General features: G+C 38.2%; 1 protein-coding gene across 1 annotated transcript in view; it reads left to right on the forward strand.

Moving 5' to 3' along the window:
• LOC131996633 (uncharacterized) overlaps nt 1–21200 on the forward strand; it is a 529958-nt gene extending 508758 nt beyond the window's left edge. The window contains exon 6 of the mRNA XM_059366170.1: nt 21113–21200. The gene's annotated coding sequence lies outside the window, so the exon portion shown is untranslated. The remainder of the gene's footprint in view (nt 1–21112) is intronic.
• Nucleotides 21201–21288: the final 88 nt, after the last annotated feature.

Genomic DNA, 21288 nt, shown 5'->3' on the forward strand with positions numbered 1-21288 from the left:
ATCCGATTTGGCTGAAATTTCGCAAGACGTTTTTTATTGTGACTTTCAACCACTATGTCAAATTAAATACAAGTCGGTTCATAACCTGATATAGCTGCCATATAAACCGATCTGGGATCTTGACTTCTTGAGCCTCTAGAGGTCGCAATTATTATCCGATTTGCCTGAAATTTTGTACGACGGATTCTTTCATGACCATCAACATACGTGTTTATTATGGTCTGAATCGGTCCATAGCCCGATACAACTCCCATATAAATCGATCTCTCTATTTTGCTTTTTGAGCTCACAAAGAGCGCAATTCTTATTCGAATTGGCTGACATTTTACACAGGTCTCCAACATATAATTTAATTGTGGTCCAAACCGGAGCATATCTTGATATCGCTCTAATAGCAATGCAAATCTTTTCTTATATCCTGTTTTGCCTAACAAGAGATGCCGGGAAAAGAACTCGACAAATGCGATCCATGGTGGAGGGTATATAAGATTCGGCCCGGCCGAATTTTGCACGCTTTTACTTGTTTTTTTTTTTTATTCGAGCAAAACTTACCTGAAATGAAATTTTTTCGTATCATGACCTTAATTTTAACTATAAATGAAGGGTTTTGATAGGTCTCCGTTCTCTTAACCTTAGAACTGTATCAACCACAACTTTAAGTTCAAATGCGAAGTTCTAATGCAGTAGCATATGTTTCCATTTTAAATAGTTTTTGCTTGCAAACAGTGGCATGCTTTCTATTCATATGGAAAACTTTTTACTACGAGAAAGACAGGAAAAAAGACGGAAAGATATAAAACAAATGTTCACCATAAACCAGAGCAAAGTCCGCAATTGTAATGCATTGTCGCTGTAAAATGGTATGCCATAAAATAAAGCAAAACTATGCATTGCCCGGTATAAGGGTGTGCAGCTCGCCATAATAATACAGCATTCCTAGTGTCCAACTAAGTGCTGACAAAGTCCATTGCAACAAAACTAAAAGTTGCAGCACAAAAGAATGTGTCCACAAATTGCCAGAGAAGGTGGAAATGAAGTTACATCTGCTTCTGTAAGAACAAACATAAAATTTGCTAGAGGGTAATTGAATAATTCATATATATTTAAGATGCCCTTATTCAGGCCGAATAGCAGTTTTGCTACGACTTGACTTGTTTACCTAGAAGTTGGTATATTAAAGGTAAACCATGGTCAATATGGGTAAAATGTTTTTTATGGGCTCAAAATATCAATTCTGGGAATCGAGGTATAAAACCTTTTTAAAAATTGAAAATCCATTGGACCAAGATAGTACCCTTCGAAACTTTTTCATTTGGGCACACACTTCTCCAATCACACTGTAACTGCATACTACCTACTAGTAAAGAATAAACAGAAAAAAATCCTTCGCTTAACGAAATATTCGCTCCATTTATGTGAAGCAATCCAATTTTAAAGCCGCATATTTGCACCCGAGTGCTCAATTCTTTTGAAATGTTCCATGGCGACTACACGTTGCAGTCATTCAGAAAACACGTGTCAGAGAATATTTAAAAATTACCTATTCCACTGAGCCACTCAAGGAGAAATGGTGCATATAACTAAAGAGAATGCAGGTGATTTTTTCTTGGTAGTAGGTCATCTGTACGAGGGAGAAGAAGAAAACAAGTAAAAGAGAGTTAAGGTCGGCCGTGCCACAGTTGTTGCATGTCGTAGCAAAACTTAAAATGCAGCATTTCAGTAAAATCGGGTGGTAGTTGCGCATTCTATTGTAGAGGCTCAAAGAGGGAAATCAAAAGATCGGTTTATATGGCAGCTATATCAAGTTAAAGACCAATTTTTACCGTACTTGACACAGTTGCTGGAAGTCAATACAAAATACTTTCAGTCAAATCGAATAGTGATTGCGCCGTAAAATCTAAAGATTGGCTGATATAGCAGCTATGCCAGTTTATAGATGAGGTTACATATGAGGGTATACTAATTTCGTCATTCCGTTTGTAACACCTCGAAATATGCGTCTAGGACCCCATAAAGTATGTATATTCTTGACCGTCGTGATATTTTAAGTCGATCTAGCCATGTCCGTCCGTCTGTCGAAAGCACGCTTATTTTTGAAGGAATAGAGCTAGGCGCTTGAAATTTTACACAAATAATACTTATTAGTGTAGGTCAGTTGGGATAGTAAATGGGCCAAATCGGTCCATGTTTTGATATAGCTGTCATATAAACCGATCTTGGGTCTTGACTTTTTGAGCTTCTAGAGGGCGCAATTCTTGTCTGATTATGGCTGAAATTTCGCACGTGGTGTTTTAGTATCACTTCCAACAACTGTGTCAAGTATGGTCCAAACCGGTTGATATGCCAAGTATGGTCCAAACCGGTTGATAACCTGATATAGCTGCCATATAAACCGACCTGGGGTCTTGACTTCTAGAGCGCAATTATTATCCGATTTGGATGAAATTGTGCACGTGGTGATGTGGTATAGCTCCCAACAACTCTGTCAAGTATAGTCTAAATCAGTCTATAAACTTATATAGCCGCCATATAAACCGATCTCCCGATTATACTACTAAATAGATCCTCTAGAGGGCGCAATTCCTATCCGATTTGGCTTATTATACCCTACACCACCATTTTAGTACAGGGTATTATAAGTTTTGCAACCCTAAGAAGCAGAAGAGCGAGACCCATTGCTAAGTATACCGATCGACTCAGAATCACTTTCTGATCCGATTTAGCCATGTCCGTCTGTTTGTCTGTGAGTCCATGCATTCATGTAATCAAAGTGCAGGTCGTATTTGTTGTGCAATCATCACGAACTTTTGCACATTTTGCAGGCCTTTGATTTTGGTAAAAATCGGTTCAGATTCAGATATAGCTCCCATATATATATATATATTTGCACTTAAATGGCCGTAGTAGCTACAATCTCAACCGATCTGCACAAAATATGGCATCATTAGTTTTGTTACTGATCATAACATATCTACAAAATTTCATCAAAATCAGTTCAGATTTGGTTATAGCTCCAATATATATGTATCGCCTGTTTTACACTTATAAGGCTGTAATAAACACAATTTGTAACCGATCTGCACAAAATTTGGCACGGATTGTTTTGTTACTGATCTTAACATATGTACAAGATTTCATCAAAATCGGTTCAAATTTGGATGTAGCACCTATACATATTTATCGCCGGATTTGCTATAATATGCAGTAGTAACAACAATTTTCAAACGATCTGTTTAAAAGTCGATTCAGATTTAGATAAAGCTCACATATACATATATGTTTATATATTGTCCGAATTTTTGATTGTAGGATAGGTGTAGGGTATTATATGTTCGGCTCCGCCCGACTTTGCCTTTCCCTACTGGTTTTGCATATGTTGGTTTGGTGTGACTTTCAACAATTGTGCTAAGTATGGTTCAAATCGTTCCATAATCTGATATAGCTGCCGTATAAACCGACCTTGGGACTTGACTTCTAGAGCTTCTAGAAGACGCAATTCTTGTCCGATTTGGCTGAAAATTTGCGTGAAGTGTTGCGGAATGACTTTCATATAAAAATCAATTTGTGTTTGTTTGGTTGTTTGTTTGTTAGTTTGTAGTTTGTGTGTTCCTTATAGACTCAAAAACGGCTGAACCGATTTTCTTGACTTTTTCACAGGTGGTGCATAATGATCCCGTGGTGAAAATAGGGTACTACATTTTTTGATATTTGAAGGGGGGGCGGACCCTCCCCCTTACCCTAATTTTCAGAAACGCTACATCTCGGAGATGGGTGGTGCGATTTAAGCGAAATTTTTTGTGATTTCATGTAGTACCCTAAAAATAAAAATTTGGTATCCAAATTTCGGATGAGGTACCTAGGGGGGCTGCCCCACCCTAAAACCTACCAAACATATATTTAGACTAATCACGACAATATGGGACTCAAATGAAAGGTATTTAGGATAATAAAACGTGTATGATATCCAATTGTCGGACCAAGTGCCAGGAGGACTACCCCAAGCCCCAAAACACCCCTAAATCGGACATATTTACCGACCATGGCAATATGGGACTCAAATGAAAGATATTTGCGAGTAGAATACGAATCTGATATCCAAATGTGGGACCACGTTTCTGGGGGTCTACCCCTTCCCCAAAACACCCCCTAAACAGGACTTATTTACTGACCATGGGAATATGTTGCACTACTGCACTGTTGAAAGTAGTTGAAGATGTAAGGAGTGATATTGACAGCGATAAAGTTGCCTTTCTTGTTCTTTTAGATCATTCGAAAGCTTTTGATTCCGTTGATCCCAATATACTTTGCCTTAAACTGAAACATTTATTTAAATTTTCTGAAAGAACAACGGATCTTATATATTCCTATCTTACGAATAGAAGCCAATCGGTATGTGTTGATAGCCGCTGTTCTAGTTATCTTCCAGTCTCAAGAGGTGTTCCACAGGGGTCTGTGTTGGGCCCACTCCTTTTTTCCTTATATAGCAATGACCTTCCTGGACAGTTGCGCAACTGTGGTATTCATATGTATGCCGACGACGTACAGCTATATATGAGCTCCTCGCCGGGGAGGTTGATCGATGGCGTACTTCGACTAAATAATGACTTGGATAGGATAAACACATGGGCAAACGCCAACGGACTTCTTTTAAATCCAATAAAGTCAAAGTGCCTTGTAATTGGTAGGAATCGGGTGACAATGCCGCCCAATCTTGATGTGGCAATTGCTGGAGCCCCAATTGAGATTGTTTCATCTGCAAGAAACCTTGGTTTGGAGTTTGATGATAGACTTTCATGGAAGAATCATGTCAGAATGACAGTGGGCAGGACCTACGGCGTTTTACGAAACTTATATATGAGTCGACAGTATACCCCTTTGTCAATAAGAATGCTTTTGGCTAGGACATTTATTCTGCCGAAACTATTATACTCTTGCGAGGTTTTTTACGGTAGTGATGTAACTCATAGGAATAAATTGCACGTGGCCTTTAACGATGTCGTTAGATACATTTTTGGTTTGCGTAGAAGAGACCGGGTATCTGACTTTGCCAGACAAGTATATGGTGTCTCTTTTAACTCGTTCCTTAAGATACGCTTGTTGCAAATGATCCACAAGATAATTTATACCAATGAACCGTCATATCTGGCTTCTGTTTTGCGTTTTGCTAACTCTACAAGAGGTAAACAAGTAATACAAATACGTCATCAATATCGTGTATCTGAACAACAGTTCTTTGTTAATGCTATACGTCTCTGGAATAATCTTCCCAATAGTATTCAAATTATAAGTAATGAACGACAGTTCAAATCTTTGATTTATAATCATTTTAATTAATTATTTGTTTTGTTTTTTTTTATAACTATTTTTTTAATTTATTTTATTAGTAACTTTGATTAAATTGTTAAATTTTCTTTAAAGTTTCTTTTTCTTTTTTTTTTTTTTGTTTTGTTTAAACCTTTTTTTAACTTAAATATTGTATCAGTAACTTTGCTTAAATTGTTAAATATTTTGTACCAATTATTGTTCTATTGAAATGAAAACTTGTTGAACTCATTGTATTTATCAATTTACTAACCCATGCTTTATATAAGACACTGTCTTTTGTATGGGTTTTATCGTAATAAAAATACAAATACAAATACAATACAAATATGGGGCTTAAATAAAAGGTATTTGAGTGTAGAATTAGAATCTGATATCCAAAAATGGGATCAAGTGTTTGGGGGCCGCCTGCCCCAAAAGCATCCCCCAAAGGGGACAAATTTACGACCATAGCCATAGGGGGTTCAAATGAAAGGTCTTTGGGAGTAAAGCACGAATCTGATATCAATATTTGGGAAAAGTGTCTATGGGGCCACCCCACCCCCACACACCGCCCAAATAGTAAATATTTGCTGACTTTTGCAATATGAGGTTTAAATAAGAGGGTTTTTGGAGTGGAAAACGAATCTGATATATATTTTCAAGGCCAACTCACCTAGTGCCCGCCCATCCGCCAAAACACCCTCCAAGCCGGTCATGTTTGCCGACTATGGAAATATCGGGCTCAAATTAAAGGTATTTGGGAGTAGACCACGTATCTGATATCAACATTAGGGACCAACTGTCTAGGGGACGTCCCACCACCATAACAACCCCCCATTGGACGTATTTGCTCACCAAGACAATTTGGGTCGTAAAGAGAGTGTAACTAAATATTTATAGTTTTTAGATATATTTTCCGTGCTTAGTGTTTGGGCGGCCACCCCCAATCACCAAAACACCACTAAATCGGCCATATTTACCGACCATGTCAATGTGGAGCTTAAATAAAAGGTAATGGGGGGTAGAGCAAGAATTGATACCCACTTTCGGGACCAATTTTCTGAGGGTCAACCCCTTTTCCAAAATACCCCACAAGCAGCAATTTTTTAGTGACCATCGCAAAATGGGGCTCAAATAAGGGTATTTGGGAGTAGAAAACGAATTTGATATCCAAATTTAGGACCATGTATTTAGGGCATCACCCCTTCCCCAAAACACCCCGCATAGGGTAAACATTTTTCGACCATGCCAATATGTGGTATTTAAGATTAGAAAACGAATTTGATAACCTATTTTGGGCCATGGGTTCGGGGGACGCCTCATCGTGTAAACTCCCCTTAACCAATGGCAATGTGGGGTTTAAATAAATGGTTTTTGAAAGAAGAGCATGATGCTGATATTTTTTCAGCGCCAAGTGCCTGGGGGACCACCTCCCTCCGAAAACACCCCTAAATCAGATATCATGAGAGTAACGGCCTGAAATAAAGTATTTTAAGAATGGAGTACACTTTACATCCAAACTTAAATTCGTAGACCAATAAAGATCATATGGGATTCGGACAAAGGCACTTATATTGTTAAACAATTAGTCAAGCGATATACTATATTCGTAGCATGGTATTTCACTAAAAGCTCTTTAATTGTCGAAAATAAATGTTCCAAGGAAACTTTTGTTCCATATAAAGTAAAAGAAGGCGCAGCGGAGCGGGCCCGGGTCAGCTAGTATATGTATATTGTTGATCACTTCGTCTGCCAACTTTAGATCAAGAGCAGAAAGCCGTATGAAATTTTTTACAAATACTTCCAGTTGTTCTTGTTGTTCTATCTTCCGTCTGCTTGGTTCTTTTGAATATCCAGTTCCATGAACCCTGCGACTAAGGGGGGGTCGCCTCCAGAGGGATCTGGGTCTGATTCGAGTGGGTTTGGATGGGCAGTTAAACAGTTGAAGTGTGTCGTGTGGTCCTAGGTCATAATCGGGACACACATCTTGTGCCTTGGCATCAATCCTTGGTCTGCAGAAATTGAGGTGGTTGCATCTGCCGGGGGAAGTAAATTTCTTCAGCAATGGGAGGCGGTCGTTCTCCTATAACCACAGGTAGCTATTCACCGCATCTGCTGCAGTGTCTGCATGAATGTTGTCTAGACCCACCTTTAGGCTTCTGGGCGGTGGATAGCTATGCACAAGATAATGATATGGATCCCAGATCCGATACAGAAGGTATTGCTTGGACAGCATGTAGTTATGTCTTCTCACAGGTAGGATCTATGTCTCCTTATGGAGGTGTTTCAAGTGAGAACTGAGAAGGTAGCCTGTCGCAGTTCGAAAAGCGGCATTCTGACAAACCTGAATATTATTCCACTATGTGTCACAGAGCCGACAGAACCACACTGGCGCTGCATAACCTATCACAGACCGGCCAATTGCTTTATACGTGGTCAACAAAGTTTCTATGTCAGCACCCCCAGTGCTGCCGGCAAGTGACTGGAGGAGCTTGTTTCTATTTCTGACCTTATCGATGATTGCAGCGGCATGTGAGGAGAATTCGTAAAAGCTGTCAAATGTGACACCAAGTATTCTGGGACACTTGATGCTCGGAATTGTCACTCCATCGACCATCACATCAGCTCTCTACCCCCCTCATTTGTGTATGTAGTGTACAATGTAGCTGAACATTTAGTGGCAGTTATATTCAAATCTCTTGCAGCGAAAAAAGAGGCAAGTTCGTTGAGGTAGACGTTTAACCTATCGAAGATGTTACCAATGGGTGAGGACTTGATACCATCATTGCACACTCGCCCGTATAGGATACGATCTCTATGCTGTCTGGAGGTTGTGGAATGGAGGATAGGTAGAACTGTGCAGGCGATATCATCCCAACTTGGGGAACTTTCGGTTTCACTTTTCAGGGCTTTTAGCTCTTATCTCTATATTTCATAAACGACTGGCGACCACACAAATAATTCGTGACCCATCGTTTCAGGCCCGGCTGTTAGAGGGATGTGTTGGTATTGTCCTCCAAAGAATTATCAAGTCTAACCGTGTCGAAAGCCTTCGATAGGTTCAGCCACGAGGACCGACCTATGGCAAAGCATGGGCTTATTGAAGCCACGGCTAAAATTTGCGGTGATGATATGAAAAGCTGTTACTGTGCCTTCGAGATCCTCAAGCGTTTTCACAACTAATGGGAAAAGCGAGATCGGTCTGTACGACTCCCCCTTGTTCGGGTCCTTTTCAGGCTTCAGTATCGGAATCAATCTCTCCATCTTTCAGGCACCAAACTTGACGCGCTTTGACTTTCTATCCTTAAAGCTTGTACAGCTTTTTAAACAGTTTAGCATTACTCAAATACAAGCAAAGGTACCAATAAGAGATTGTGAACGGGGTTATAAGACGTAAATGGAGAAGAAGAAAAAATACCTGGATCACCGAAGGTTTTTGTAATTCTCATTTCATTGCAGTAATGGAATGGTAGGCAATGGTTTGTATAATTTGTGTTTATACGAAACTAAAATAGAGAAAAACAGACCTAAAAGTTGTTAGCAAGTGGTAACCCTAATTGCTAGAATTGAGTAGAATAATAAAAATAACACGTAAACCAACCAACCATGGCACCTGTAAGAATATGGAGTGAAATGGAGCAAGAGTTGGCAGACATAAGGACTGACAGAAACCAGAAAGAACGCAAAAAACTAAACAAAATCCCACCGATTTGCAGATGGCATATCAAACCAACGAAATGTGGATAGAAGCAATGAGAGAAAAGTAAATGGGAAATCGGTTAGAAAAGTCCTAAATCGAAGAATAGAATCACAGAAGGAAGGATTCCATTACATATTCGTAAAAAAGAACAGGTAAAATGGCATTAAGTTCGGCCGGGCCCGACTTTGGAGAACCCACCACCTCGGGTATATATGTAAACCGCCTTTCGTCATAATCCGTCATTTATGCACGCATAGCAGCCATACCCGAATATAGTTCGGTTTGGACCAAATTCGGCTCGGACATTGAGTGGTCTAATAAATACAAGTCACTGTTTAAATTGATCTTTGTGGCAGCTATATCCAAATATAGACCAATCTGAACCATAAAGGATACTGACATTGAAAAGCCTAATATAAGTCACTATGTCAAATTTCATCGAAATCGGATAATAAATACCCCTTTTATAGGGCCAAGAACTTAAATCGAGAGATCGGTCTATATGGCAGCAATATTCAAATATTGACAGATTTGGGCGCAAATGAAAAAAAAAAGTCGTACATTTCAGCGAAATCGGACAATAAATGCGCCTTTTATGGGCCCACGACCTTAAATCGAGAGATCGGTCACAAGGTAGCTATGTCCAAATCTGGACCGATCTGGGCCAAACGGAAGATGGATATCGTGTGGTCTAACACAACACACTATACCAAATCTCAGCAAAATCGGATAACTTATGGGCTTAAGACCTTATATCGGTAGATCGGTCTATATGGGGCAATATTAAAATATAGCCCGATATAGCCCATTTTCGAACTTAACCTGCTTATGGACCAACAAAGAATATGTGCAAATTTTCAGCTCAATATCTCTATTTATATCCTACACCACTACTGTGGTACAGGGTATTATAACTCAGCGCATTTATTTGTAACACCCAGAATGAAGAGTGATAGACCCTTTGATAAGTATACCGATTGACTCAGAATCACTTTCTGGTTCGAATTAGCTATGACCGTCTGTCTGTGCTGTTAGTTTGTGTACAAACTACAGGTCGCAATTTTTGTTCGATCGTCTCCAAAATTGGTACAGATATGTTTTGCGGCCTAGAGACGAAGCCTACTGAAATTGGAAAACATCGGTTCAAATTTGGATATAGCTCCCATATATATTTTCTTCCGATTTGCAGTAATAATGCAATAAAATGGTCATTTGTTAACCGATTCTCTCGAAATTTGGGAGGAAGAATTTTGTTATGACATTAGGGGTGAATTTCATAGAAATAGGTTCAGAGTTTGATATAGCTTTCATATATATATCGCCCGATTTCCACTTCTATGGCCACTGCAGTCGCATATATTAACCAATCTTCCCAAAATTTTGTACAACGCTTTCCTCATCAACTACCACAACATATGAGAAGGTTGCTCGAAATAGCAGTAATAATGCAATAAAATGGTCATTTGTTAACCGATTCCCTTGAAATTTGGTAGGAAGGATTTTCTCTTAATACTCGACATTACTGGTGAATATCATAGAAATCGGTTCAGATTTAGATATAGCTGTCATATATGTATATTGCCCGATTTTCACTTCTAGAGCCACTGCAAGCGAATTTATTGACCAATCTTGACAAAATTTTGCACTACGCTTTCCTCCACGACTACCCCAATATCTGAGAATGTTTCTCGAAATCCATTTCCATTCTTATAAGAATTGCGCCTTGTTCGGGCTCAAGAAGCATAATCGGGAGACCGGTTTATAAATGAGCTGTATCAAGCTATAGATCAATTCAGGCCATATTGGACACGTATATTGAAGGTCATAGGAGAAGCAGTGGTACAAAAATTCAAATCGGATAAAAATTGCGCACTTTAAAAGCTTAAGAAGTCAATATTCCAGATCGGATTATATGGCAGCTAAATCAGGTAATTTACCAATTTGCGCCATACTAAGTACAGTTGTTGGAAGTCATAACGAAACAAGTCGTGCAAAATTTCAGCCAACTTGGACAAGAAGTACGCCCTCTATATGCTCATGAAGCCAAGATCGGTTTATATGGCAGCTACTTCAATACATGGACCGATTTGGCCCATTTACAATCCCAACCGACCTACACTAAAAAAAAAGTATTCGTGCAGAATTTCAAGTGCCTAGCTTTACTCCTTCGAAAGTAAGCGTGCTTTCGACAGACAGACATACCGACAGGCGGACGGACGGACAGATGGACGGAAGGACAGACGGACGGAAAGACTAAAGGACGGAAGGACAGACGGACGGAAGGACAGACGGACGGAAGGACAGACGGACGGAAGGATAGACGGACGGAAGGACAGACGGACGGAAGGACAGACGGACGGAAGGACAGACGGACGGACATGCGGACGGAAGGAAGGACAGACGGACGGACATGCGGACGGAAAGACCGACAGACATGGCTAGATTGACTTAAAATATCATGACGATCAAGAATATATATACTTTATGGGGTCTTAGATGCATATTTCTTGGTGTTACAAACAGAAAGACGACATTAGTATACCTCCACCCTATTGTGGAGGGTTTAAAAACAACTAAAATCGAATCTTGCGTACCCACCACTAAAAATGTACTCTTATTAACTGAGTTTGTATTTGAATTATTTTGGCCTCAAGAAGTCACATCGGGTAATCGATACTTGGAGGCCTATATCACATTGACCGATTCGTATAAAGCTTGGTATTAATGTTGTATGTCATAAGATAGGAGTTTGTACCAAATTTCAGCCAAATCAGGTGAAAAATTATGCTTCTAGAGGCTGAAGAAGTCAAATCCGGGGATCGAGTTATAAGTTGGCTATATCTGTTTGTAGACGGATTCAAATCATACGTAGAAGTCATTACTAAAGATTTTGTTCCAAATTGCATTTCCAAATTGCAACCGATATGGCTCACTTGCAATCCCCAATGACACACATCAATAAGAAGTATCTGTGCAAAATTTCAAGCAGCTAGCTTTACGTGTTCGATTGCTATCGTGATTTCCGCCTGAGCGCAGACAGGCGGACGGACGAACATGGCTATATATATTTACTTTATGTGGTCGAAGATAGATATTTCGACGTCTTACAAACGGAGTGACTAGGTAAGCATAACCCCATCCTATGGTGGTGGTGTCTATAACATTAATATACCCACCACACTAGGATGGGGGTAAACTAATCTAGCCATTCCATTTGTAACACATGGAAATTTTTGTCTAAGACCCCATATAGCATATATATATACTTGATCGTCTCGACACTCGCCATTTCCGTCCGTCCGTCTCTTGAAATCACGATGGCGATCGAACGCGTAAAGCTAGCCCCTTGAAATATTGCACATTAACTTTATATTAATATAGGTCGTTGGGGATGGCAAATGGGTCATAACGGTTCAGATTTAGAAAATGGGTCATACCGGTTCAGATTTAGGTATAACTCCCATATAAACCGATCTCCCGATTAGACTTTTTGAGCCCCTGGGAGCAGCAGTTTTTGTCCGATTTGGCTGAAATTTTGCAAGTAGTGTTATGTTATGATTTCCAAAAATTGGGCTAAGTACGGTGACAATCGGTCTTTAACCTAATATAGCTCCCAAATAAACCGATCTCCCGATTTTACTCCTTGAGCCCCTGGAAGCCGCAATTTTTGTTGATTTGGCTGATTTTGAAGGTAGTGTTCTTGTTACGACTTCCAAGAACTGTGCCAGATACGATCCAATTCAGTCTATAAACTGATATAGCTCCCATGTAAACCGGTCTCTCGATTATCTTTGTACGGTTCTTGGTGGTGGGTTCACAAGATTCGGCCCGGCCGAACTTTTCTTTTGATTTTATGTGAAATAATTTGAATCAAGGCTCTTGAAACAGAGCCTTGATTTATCCACTAGAATATTTTTCAAACCTTTGTGAAAATTTGATATGTACTTTTTCGGCCCAATAAGAACTTTTTATACCCTCCACCATAAGATGGGGGGTATACTAATTTCGTCATTCTGATTGTAACTACTCGAAATATTCGTCTGAGACCCCATAAACTATATATATTCTTGATCGTCGTGAAATTTTATGTCGATCTAGCCATGTCCGTCCGTCTGTCCGTCCGTCCGTCTGTCTGTCGAAAGCACGCTAACTTCCGAAGGAGTAAAGCTAGCCGCTTGAAATTTTGCACAAATACTTCTTATTAGTGTAGGTCGGTTGGTATTGTAAATGGGCCATATCGGTCCATGTTTTGATATAGCTGCCATATAAACCGATCTTGGGTATTGACTTCTTGAGCCTCTAGAGTGTGCAATTCTTATCCTATGGGGATGAAATATTGCACGACGTGTTTTGTTATTATATCCAACAACTGTGCCATGTATGGTTCAAATCGGTTCATAACCTGATATAGCTGCCATATAAACCAATCTGGGGTCTTGAATTCTTGAGCCTCTAGAGTGCGCAATTCTTATCCGATTGAAATGAAATTTTGCACGACGTGTTTTGTTGCGATATCCAACAACTGTGCCAAGTATGGTTCAAATCTTTCGATAACCTTATATAGCTGTCATATAAACCGATCTTGGGTCTCGACTTCTTGAGCCTCTAGAGGGCGCAATTCTTATCCAATTTGAATGAATTTTGGCACGTAGTATTTTTTTATGATATTCAACAACTGTGCCAAATATGGTTCAAATCGGTTCATAACCTGATATAGCTGTCATATAAACAGATCTGGGGACTTGACTTCTTGAGCCTCTAGAGGGCACAATTATTATCCGATTTGAATTAATTTTGGCATGACGTGTTTTGTTATGATATCCAACAACTGTGCTAAGTATGGTCCAAATCGGTTCATAACCTGATATAGCTGCCATATAAACCGATCTGGGGTCTTGACTTCTTGAGCCTCTAGAGTGTGCAATTCTTGTCCGATTGGAATGAAATTTTGCACGACATGTTTTGTTATGATATCCAATAACTGTGCCAAGTATGGTTTAAATCGGTCCATAACCTGATATAGCTGCCATATAAACCGATCTTGGGTCTTGACTTCTTGAGCCTCTAGAGTGCGCAATTCTTATCCGATTGGATTGAAATTTCGCACGACGGTTTTTGTCATGATATTTAACAACTGTGTCAAGAGTGGTTCAAATCGGTCTATAACCTGATATAGCTGTCATATAAACCGATCTTTGGTCTTGACTTCTTGAGCCTCTAGAGTGCGCAATTCCTATCCGATTTGAATGAATTTTGGCACATAGTATTTTGTTATGATATCCAACAACTGTGCCAAATATGGTTCAACTCAGCTCATAACCTGATATAGCTGTCATATATACCGATCTGGGATCTTGACTTCTTGAGCCTGTAGAGGTCGCAATTATTATCCGATTTTCCTGAAATTTTGTACGACGGATTCTCTCATGACAATCAACATACGTGTTTATTATGGTCTTAATCGGTCTATAGCCCGATGCAACTCCCATATAAATCGATCTCTCTATTTTACTTCTTAAGCCCCCGAAGGGCGCAATTCTTATTCGAATTGGCTGACATTTTACACAAGTCTCCAACATATAATTTAATTGTGGTCCAAACCGGACCATATCTTGATATCGCTCTAAATGAGTCGACAGTATACCCCTTTGTCAATAAGAATGCTTTTGGCTAGGACATTTATTCTGCCGAAACTATTATACTCTTGCGAGGTTTTTTACGGTAGTGATGTAACTCATAGGAATAAATTGCACGTGGCCTTTAACGATGTCGTTAGATACATTTTTGGTTTGCGTAGAAGAGACCGGGTATCTGACTTTGCCAGACAAGTATATGGTGTCTCTTTTAACTCGTTCCTTAAGATACGCTTGTTGCAAATGATCCACAAGATAATTTATACCAATGAACCGTCATATCTGGCTTCTGTTTTGCGTTTTGCTAACTCTACAAGAGGTAAACAAGTAATACAAATACGTCATCAATATCGTGTATCTGAACAACAGTTCTTTGTTAATGCTATACGTCTCTGGAATAATCTTCCCAATAGTATTCAAATTATAAGTAATGAACGACAGTTCAAATCTTTGATTTATAATCATTTTAATTAATTATTTGTTTTGTTTTTTTTATAACTATTTTTTTAATTTATTTTATTAGTAACTTTGATTAAATTGTTAAATTTTCTTTAAAGTTTCTTTTTCTTTTTTTTTTTGTTTTGTTTAAACCTTTTTTTAACTTAAATATTGCATCAGTAACTTTGCTTAAATTGTTAAATATTTTGTACCAATTATTGTTCTATTTAAATGAAAACTTGTTGAACTCATTGTATTTATCAATTTACTAACCCATGCTTTATATAAGACACTGTCTTTTGTATGGGTTTTATCATAATAAAAATACAAATACAAATACAAAAAAAAAAAAAAAAAAAAAAATACAAATCTTTTCTTATATCCTGTTTTGCCTAAGAAGAGATGCCGGGAAAAGAACTCGACAAATGCGATCCATGGTGGAGGGTATATAAGATTCGGCCCGGCCGAACTTAGCACGCTTTTACTTGTTTAGTACCATTTCAAAATTTGTATTTCCATCCCTGCTCTAACCAATCGTCGCTTGCCATAAGAGTAAGAATCGGATTGTATGAATGATTTCATGACCAAATTTTGTGCAAAACGTGTGAATGAACGTAACGGTACGCCGCAAAACGAGTACCATCCTTACTTACAACAACGTCTGCATCTGTAGCATTTTCAACTGCAGGGGAATCAAATTGCAGTGCTACTTGAAATTTTGTAAAAAGATTATGATTAAGCTGCTTTAACTTTCCCAAAGGAATCGCAAACAATAAAAGAGAAAAGAAAAGAATAGAATAGAAGACTATGCGAAAAAATATTTAAAAATTTCAACTAAGTGCTGTTGTGGTATCCTCAAGCTTGCGGGAAGTGATAGCTGACATAACAGTCGTTTCTATCTTGCCGATAAAAAAATGTTTAGTACTTTTAAATTAATTCGATATCTATATTTTGATTTCCTTTCTTCGATTTCTTTCAATTTCAATAGAGTTTACTAATTGAACCACAGTAGTGGTGAGAAATTTGTGTGTGGATTTTTTTAGTGATTTCGGAATACTCAGACATTTGCCGTTAAGATGTTAAAAACTTTTGCAGTTTTTCGGTGGCCTTCTAGGGCTAATGGAAAACTAATCAAATGTGTCTCTTGCGAATCCCAAGCAGTTCCTTATAGATCCATATCCCTATATGATATCTTGGACGCATTGTTCCATTACAATATTTCTTTGAACAATTTGCAATTGAGGCGCCTTAATTTATCAAAATTGATTGACCAATATCCTTGACACTTGATTGCTGTCATTTGATTCTGAGCCACCATATCCATTAACAAATAACATTGGCTTTCATAATGCTTTTAAGGTTGTGGGGGCCCTTATTTACATGAGAACCCTCCCCCATTCCATAGTTATCAGCATATATTCGCGTCATCATTATGGCCCGAGTGTCTCCTCTAACGTCATGAGATCCATTCGAGTTTCCTGCTTTGTAATTTAATACAATTAAGCAATCAACACTGAACTAATTGTCCGATATCCTTTTGCGTTCTTATCTACTCCGGCTGAAATCTCAGTTCAACTTGTTTGGATATTTGCCGGTTTTGTTTGTTTGTTTATGTCCTCTTTGAAAAACTGATATGGAAATGTTGATTGCAGCCATTTTCCCGAAATGACGATGAATTCTTATTTACTTATCAAATATACAGTGTGAGGTAACTGGTATTTTTCTATGGAAGACGACCTTGAAGACCACAATTATAGTGCATGGGAAGCGTTTTAAAAGAGAATTGGTTTAAGCAAATGTTTAATTTGGATCAATTGCTTGTCCAAAATATTGAGGCTACTTTTAATAAACTTTACTACTTATTGTTGGTTGTAGTGGCAGTCTGCACAAATTCACTTAGACATTTTTTGGTCCTTTGTTATATCACAGTAGGGACACATCAAAGGATCAAGTGGGAACAGAACCAATGACCCCCGGACTGTTAATTTGAGTCCAACGTCAACTCATGCGTTTATTCAATCTGATTGCAACAACTTAAATTCAGTTTTTATACCCACCACCATAGGATGGGGGTATACTAATTTCTTCATTCTGTTTGTAACTACTCGAAATATTCGTCTGAGACCCCAAAAAGTAAATATATTCTTGATCGTCGTGACATTTTATGTCGATCTAGCTATGTCCGACCGTCTGTCCGTCCGTCCGTCTGTCCGTCCGTCCGTCTGTCTGTCGAAAGTACGCTATCTTTAGAAGGAGTTAGGACTGTAAATGGGCCATATCGGTCCATGTTTTGATATGCTACCATATAAACCGATCTGGGGACTTGACTCCTTGAGCTTCTAGAGGGCGCAATTCCTATCCGATTTGGCTGAAATTTTGCACGACGTGTTTCGCTATGATATCCAACAACTGTGCCAAATAAGGTTCAAATCGCCTCATATCCTGATATAGCTTCTTCGGCCCGGCCGAACTTAGCACGCTTTTACTTGTTTTATTTTTAAACCGACAAAAACCGAACGCCCAAAATGTAGACGAGAACCCCAAAATTTCCCCGAATGAGGGAAGTTATTTGAAAAAGTGAGCTTTTTTATGTTCTTCAGAAAACACATTGGGCTTGAACGCACAAATCGGACAAAAATTGCGGCTTCCAGGGCACAGTGGTGGCCCCATTGACAAAAATCTAAAAAGGATTATCGCGATTTTGGTGCAAAATTTAATTTAAAAATATAAGACATTTAATTTTATTGTTTGAACAGTTTTTAGTGTTTTATAACAGTGCATTGTCTAAAAAGCGATGTAAAAGATGACATATCAATGGGATGAAATTTACGATTAAAACAGAGAAAATATATGGAATGTTATAAAAGTTCCACTAGCGGACAAAGAATGAACCTTTCCAAAATATTTTTCAACGCGATTTTGATGGCACGTAAAAGCTTAATTTGAAGCTGTAAACATCTCATGAATCGATTGTGTTGATCTCATTAAATTAGCGTTTAAGGTTCGATAATTTGTATACCATCTACCATGGGATAGGGGTACACAAATCTTGTCATTCTGTTTGTAACTTCTAGAAATACTCGTCTAAGACCCCCTAAAGTGTATATATTCTTGATCGTCATGACATTTAAAGTCGATCTATCTTTCGAAGGAGTAAAGCTAGTCGCTTGAAATTTTGCACAAATACTTCTTATTAGTGTAGGCAGCTTGGATTTGTAAATGGGCCATATCGGTCCATGTTTTGATATAGCTGCCATATAAACCGATTTTGGATTTTGACCAAAGTCCGCAATTCTTATCCGATTTGGCTGAAATTTTGCATGAGATGTTTTCTTATGATTTTCAAGAACTGTGTTAAGTATGGCTTAAATCGGTCCATAAGCTGATATAGCTGTCATATGAACCGTTCTGGAGTCTTGACTTCCTGAGCCTATAGAGGGCTCAATTCCTATCCAACTGTGCCGAATATAGTCCAAATCGGTCCATAAGCTGATATAGCTGTCATATATACAGATCTGGGATCTTGTCTTCTTAAGCCGCTATAGGGCACACTTATTATCCGATTTGGCTGAAATTTTGTACAACAGCATCCGGGGACCTTTAACATACGTGTCAAATATGGTTTGAATCAATCTATAGCTCCCCTATAAGCTGATCTCACTATTTTAATTCTTGAGCCCTAAAGGGAGCAATTCTTACTCGTATTGGGTAAAATTTTACACAATGACTTCTACTATTGTCTCCAACATTCAATTAAATTATATGCCGAATCGGACCAAAACGTGATATAGTTCTAATAGCATAGCAATTCTCTTCTTTTATTCTTAGTTTGCCTAAAATGATATACCGGGAAAAGAACTACACAAATGCGATACATGGTGGAGGGTTAATAAGATTCTGCCCGGCAGAACTAAACACGCCTTAGCTTGATTGATATAAATTTAAAATTTACCAATGTAGATTTAGAGTTTTAGTACCTAGTACCAGCAACTACACACCAAAATGTCGGCTGAGATCTACAGATTACAACTAAAAATATTTTCATAATTGTTTTGACTATTAGGGCGAAGATCATTTTAATTTTCGTTTGTTTCTCTTTTGAGACAAGCTCAATGATCGGAGATTTTTTTGCAATGGAAAAGAAAAACCAGAGATCACCACACATACACCAATCACTATGGGACACGTTTCGTCACTTGGTTAGAATAACTCATCGGACATAAGAGTTATTCTTTCAGCTGCAGAAACTTGCAGTTGTGTGTGTGTATCCTAATTTAACCATACTTAATATGGGCTACACATAAAGTTAAAGTTCTACGGCTTACATATAAAGATAAAGTTTCTTGTATATTCGTGTTCCATGGCAAACTATATATCAAAATATCGATAAAAGACTTAGGGAAGCACCTACTTAGATGTAAGCTGCAGAATACACCTAGTCGACACATATGTGGAATTTCTCTTAGAACTTTTTCCCGCGAGATTCCTAACAAACAATACACAAAAATGTCGACTGAGATCTGCAGATTACAACTTAAAACATTTCAGCTGCAAATGAAACTTGCAAATGAATAAGTGGAGCTATTTATACTAAATCAACTTCGATTAAAATTTGGAATTTGTATACCCTCCACCATAGGATAGGGTATACTAATTTGGTCATTCTGTTTGTAACACCTCAACATATGCGTCTAAGACCCCATAAAGTATATATATTCTTGATCGTCATGACATTTTAAGTCTATCTAACCATGTCCGTCTGTCCGTCCTTCGAAAGCATGCTAACTTTCGAAGAAGTAAAGCTAGGCGCTTAAAACTTTGCACAAATACTTTTAATTAGTGTAGATCGGTTGGGATTGTAAATGGGCCAAATCGGTCCATGGCTTGATATAGGTGCCATATAAACCGATCTTGGGTCTTGACTTCTTGAGCCTCTAGAGCGCGCAATTCTCATCCAACTTGGCTGAAATTTTGCATGAGGTGTTTTGTTATGACTTCCAACAACTGTGCGTAGTATGGCGCAAATCGGTACATAACCTGATATAGCTGTCATATAACCGGATATTGGATCTTGACTTCTTGAGCCTCTAGAGGGCGCAATTCTCATCCGATTTGGCAGAAATTTTGTAACTTCTTCCATTACCTTCAACATACGTGTCCAATATGCTCTGAATCGATCTATAGCTTGATACAGCTCCCATACAAACCGATCTCCCTATTTTGCTTCTTGAGCCCCTACAAGGCGCAATTCTTATCCGAATGGACTGAAATATTACACAACGACTTCTACAATGTTCAGCATTCAATTCATTTATGATCCGAATCGGATTATAACTTGATATACCTCCTATAGCATAACAGTCGATATTCATTATTCTCTGTTTGCCTAAAAAGAGATACCGCACAAAGAACTCGACAAATCCGATCCATGGTAGAGATTCGCTCTTACTTGTTCAATACTCATTAAGGGTTTCTATATATGTCCTACATAAATGAATAATTTAAAACTTTGTACTGAAAAAACATCACAAATGACCTACATCAATAGAGAGCAACTATGCCAAATTTCAAGAATTCGAGATGTTACAAACGGAATGACTAGGTTAGTAAACCCCCATTCTATGGTGTGGGTGTAGAAAAGGAGATTTCTAAATTTTTAATCATATTGAAAAAAATGTTTAATGACTCATTGCAGCCTTTCCTTCTTCTCAGTCTTCGGAATATTTGAGGACATTATGTATTTTGCTGAACTGAACATTTTTAAACTCCTCGTCGTGCTCTCTTGCAGTTAAGAATCTATTCTTCCTTAGACGTCGATTTGTCCTTATTTTCGTGCACTTTTCAGTTATTTATTTTACATATTTAAATACTCCTACATCCCATATTCCTGAAATGGAAATTAATGTGTTATATATTTTAACATACTTACATGTATTAGTATCCAATTACATAATATATATATATATATATTTATATGTCTTTTTTATTTCGACTAGGGAAACGAAACTCATTTGATTTTATTTTCATTACTTTACAGATTGAAAATGTATTCCGAGTAACACAAAACGCCACAGAAATAATCACATTAATGAGGAATAAAACATGAGAATGCAAAATAATCCTGCAGGAACAATTCATTGAAAATGTACAAAAGAGAACGAAAAACAAATTCAATTACACCAATGTAGAAAAGAACCATAGAACACCACTGAT

This window comes from Stomoxys calcitrans, chromosome 4, assembly GCF_963082655.1.
Source record: "Stomoxys calcitrans chromosome 4, idStoCalc2.1, whole genome shotgun sequence".
NCBI lineage: Eukaryota > Metazoa > Arthropoda > Insecta > Diptera > Muscidae > Stomoxys > Stomoxys calcitrans.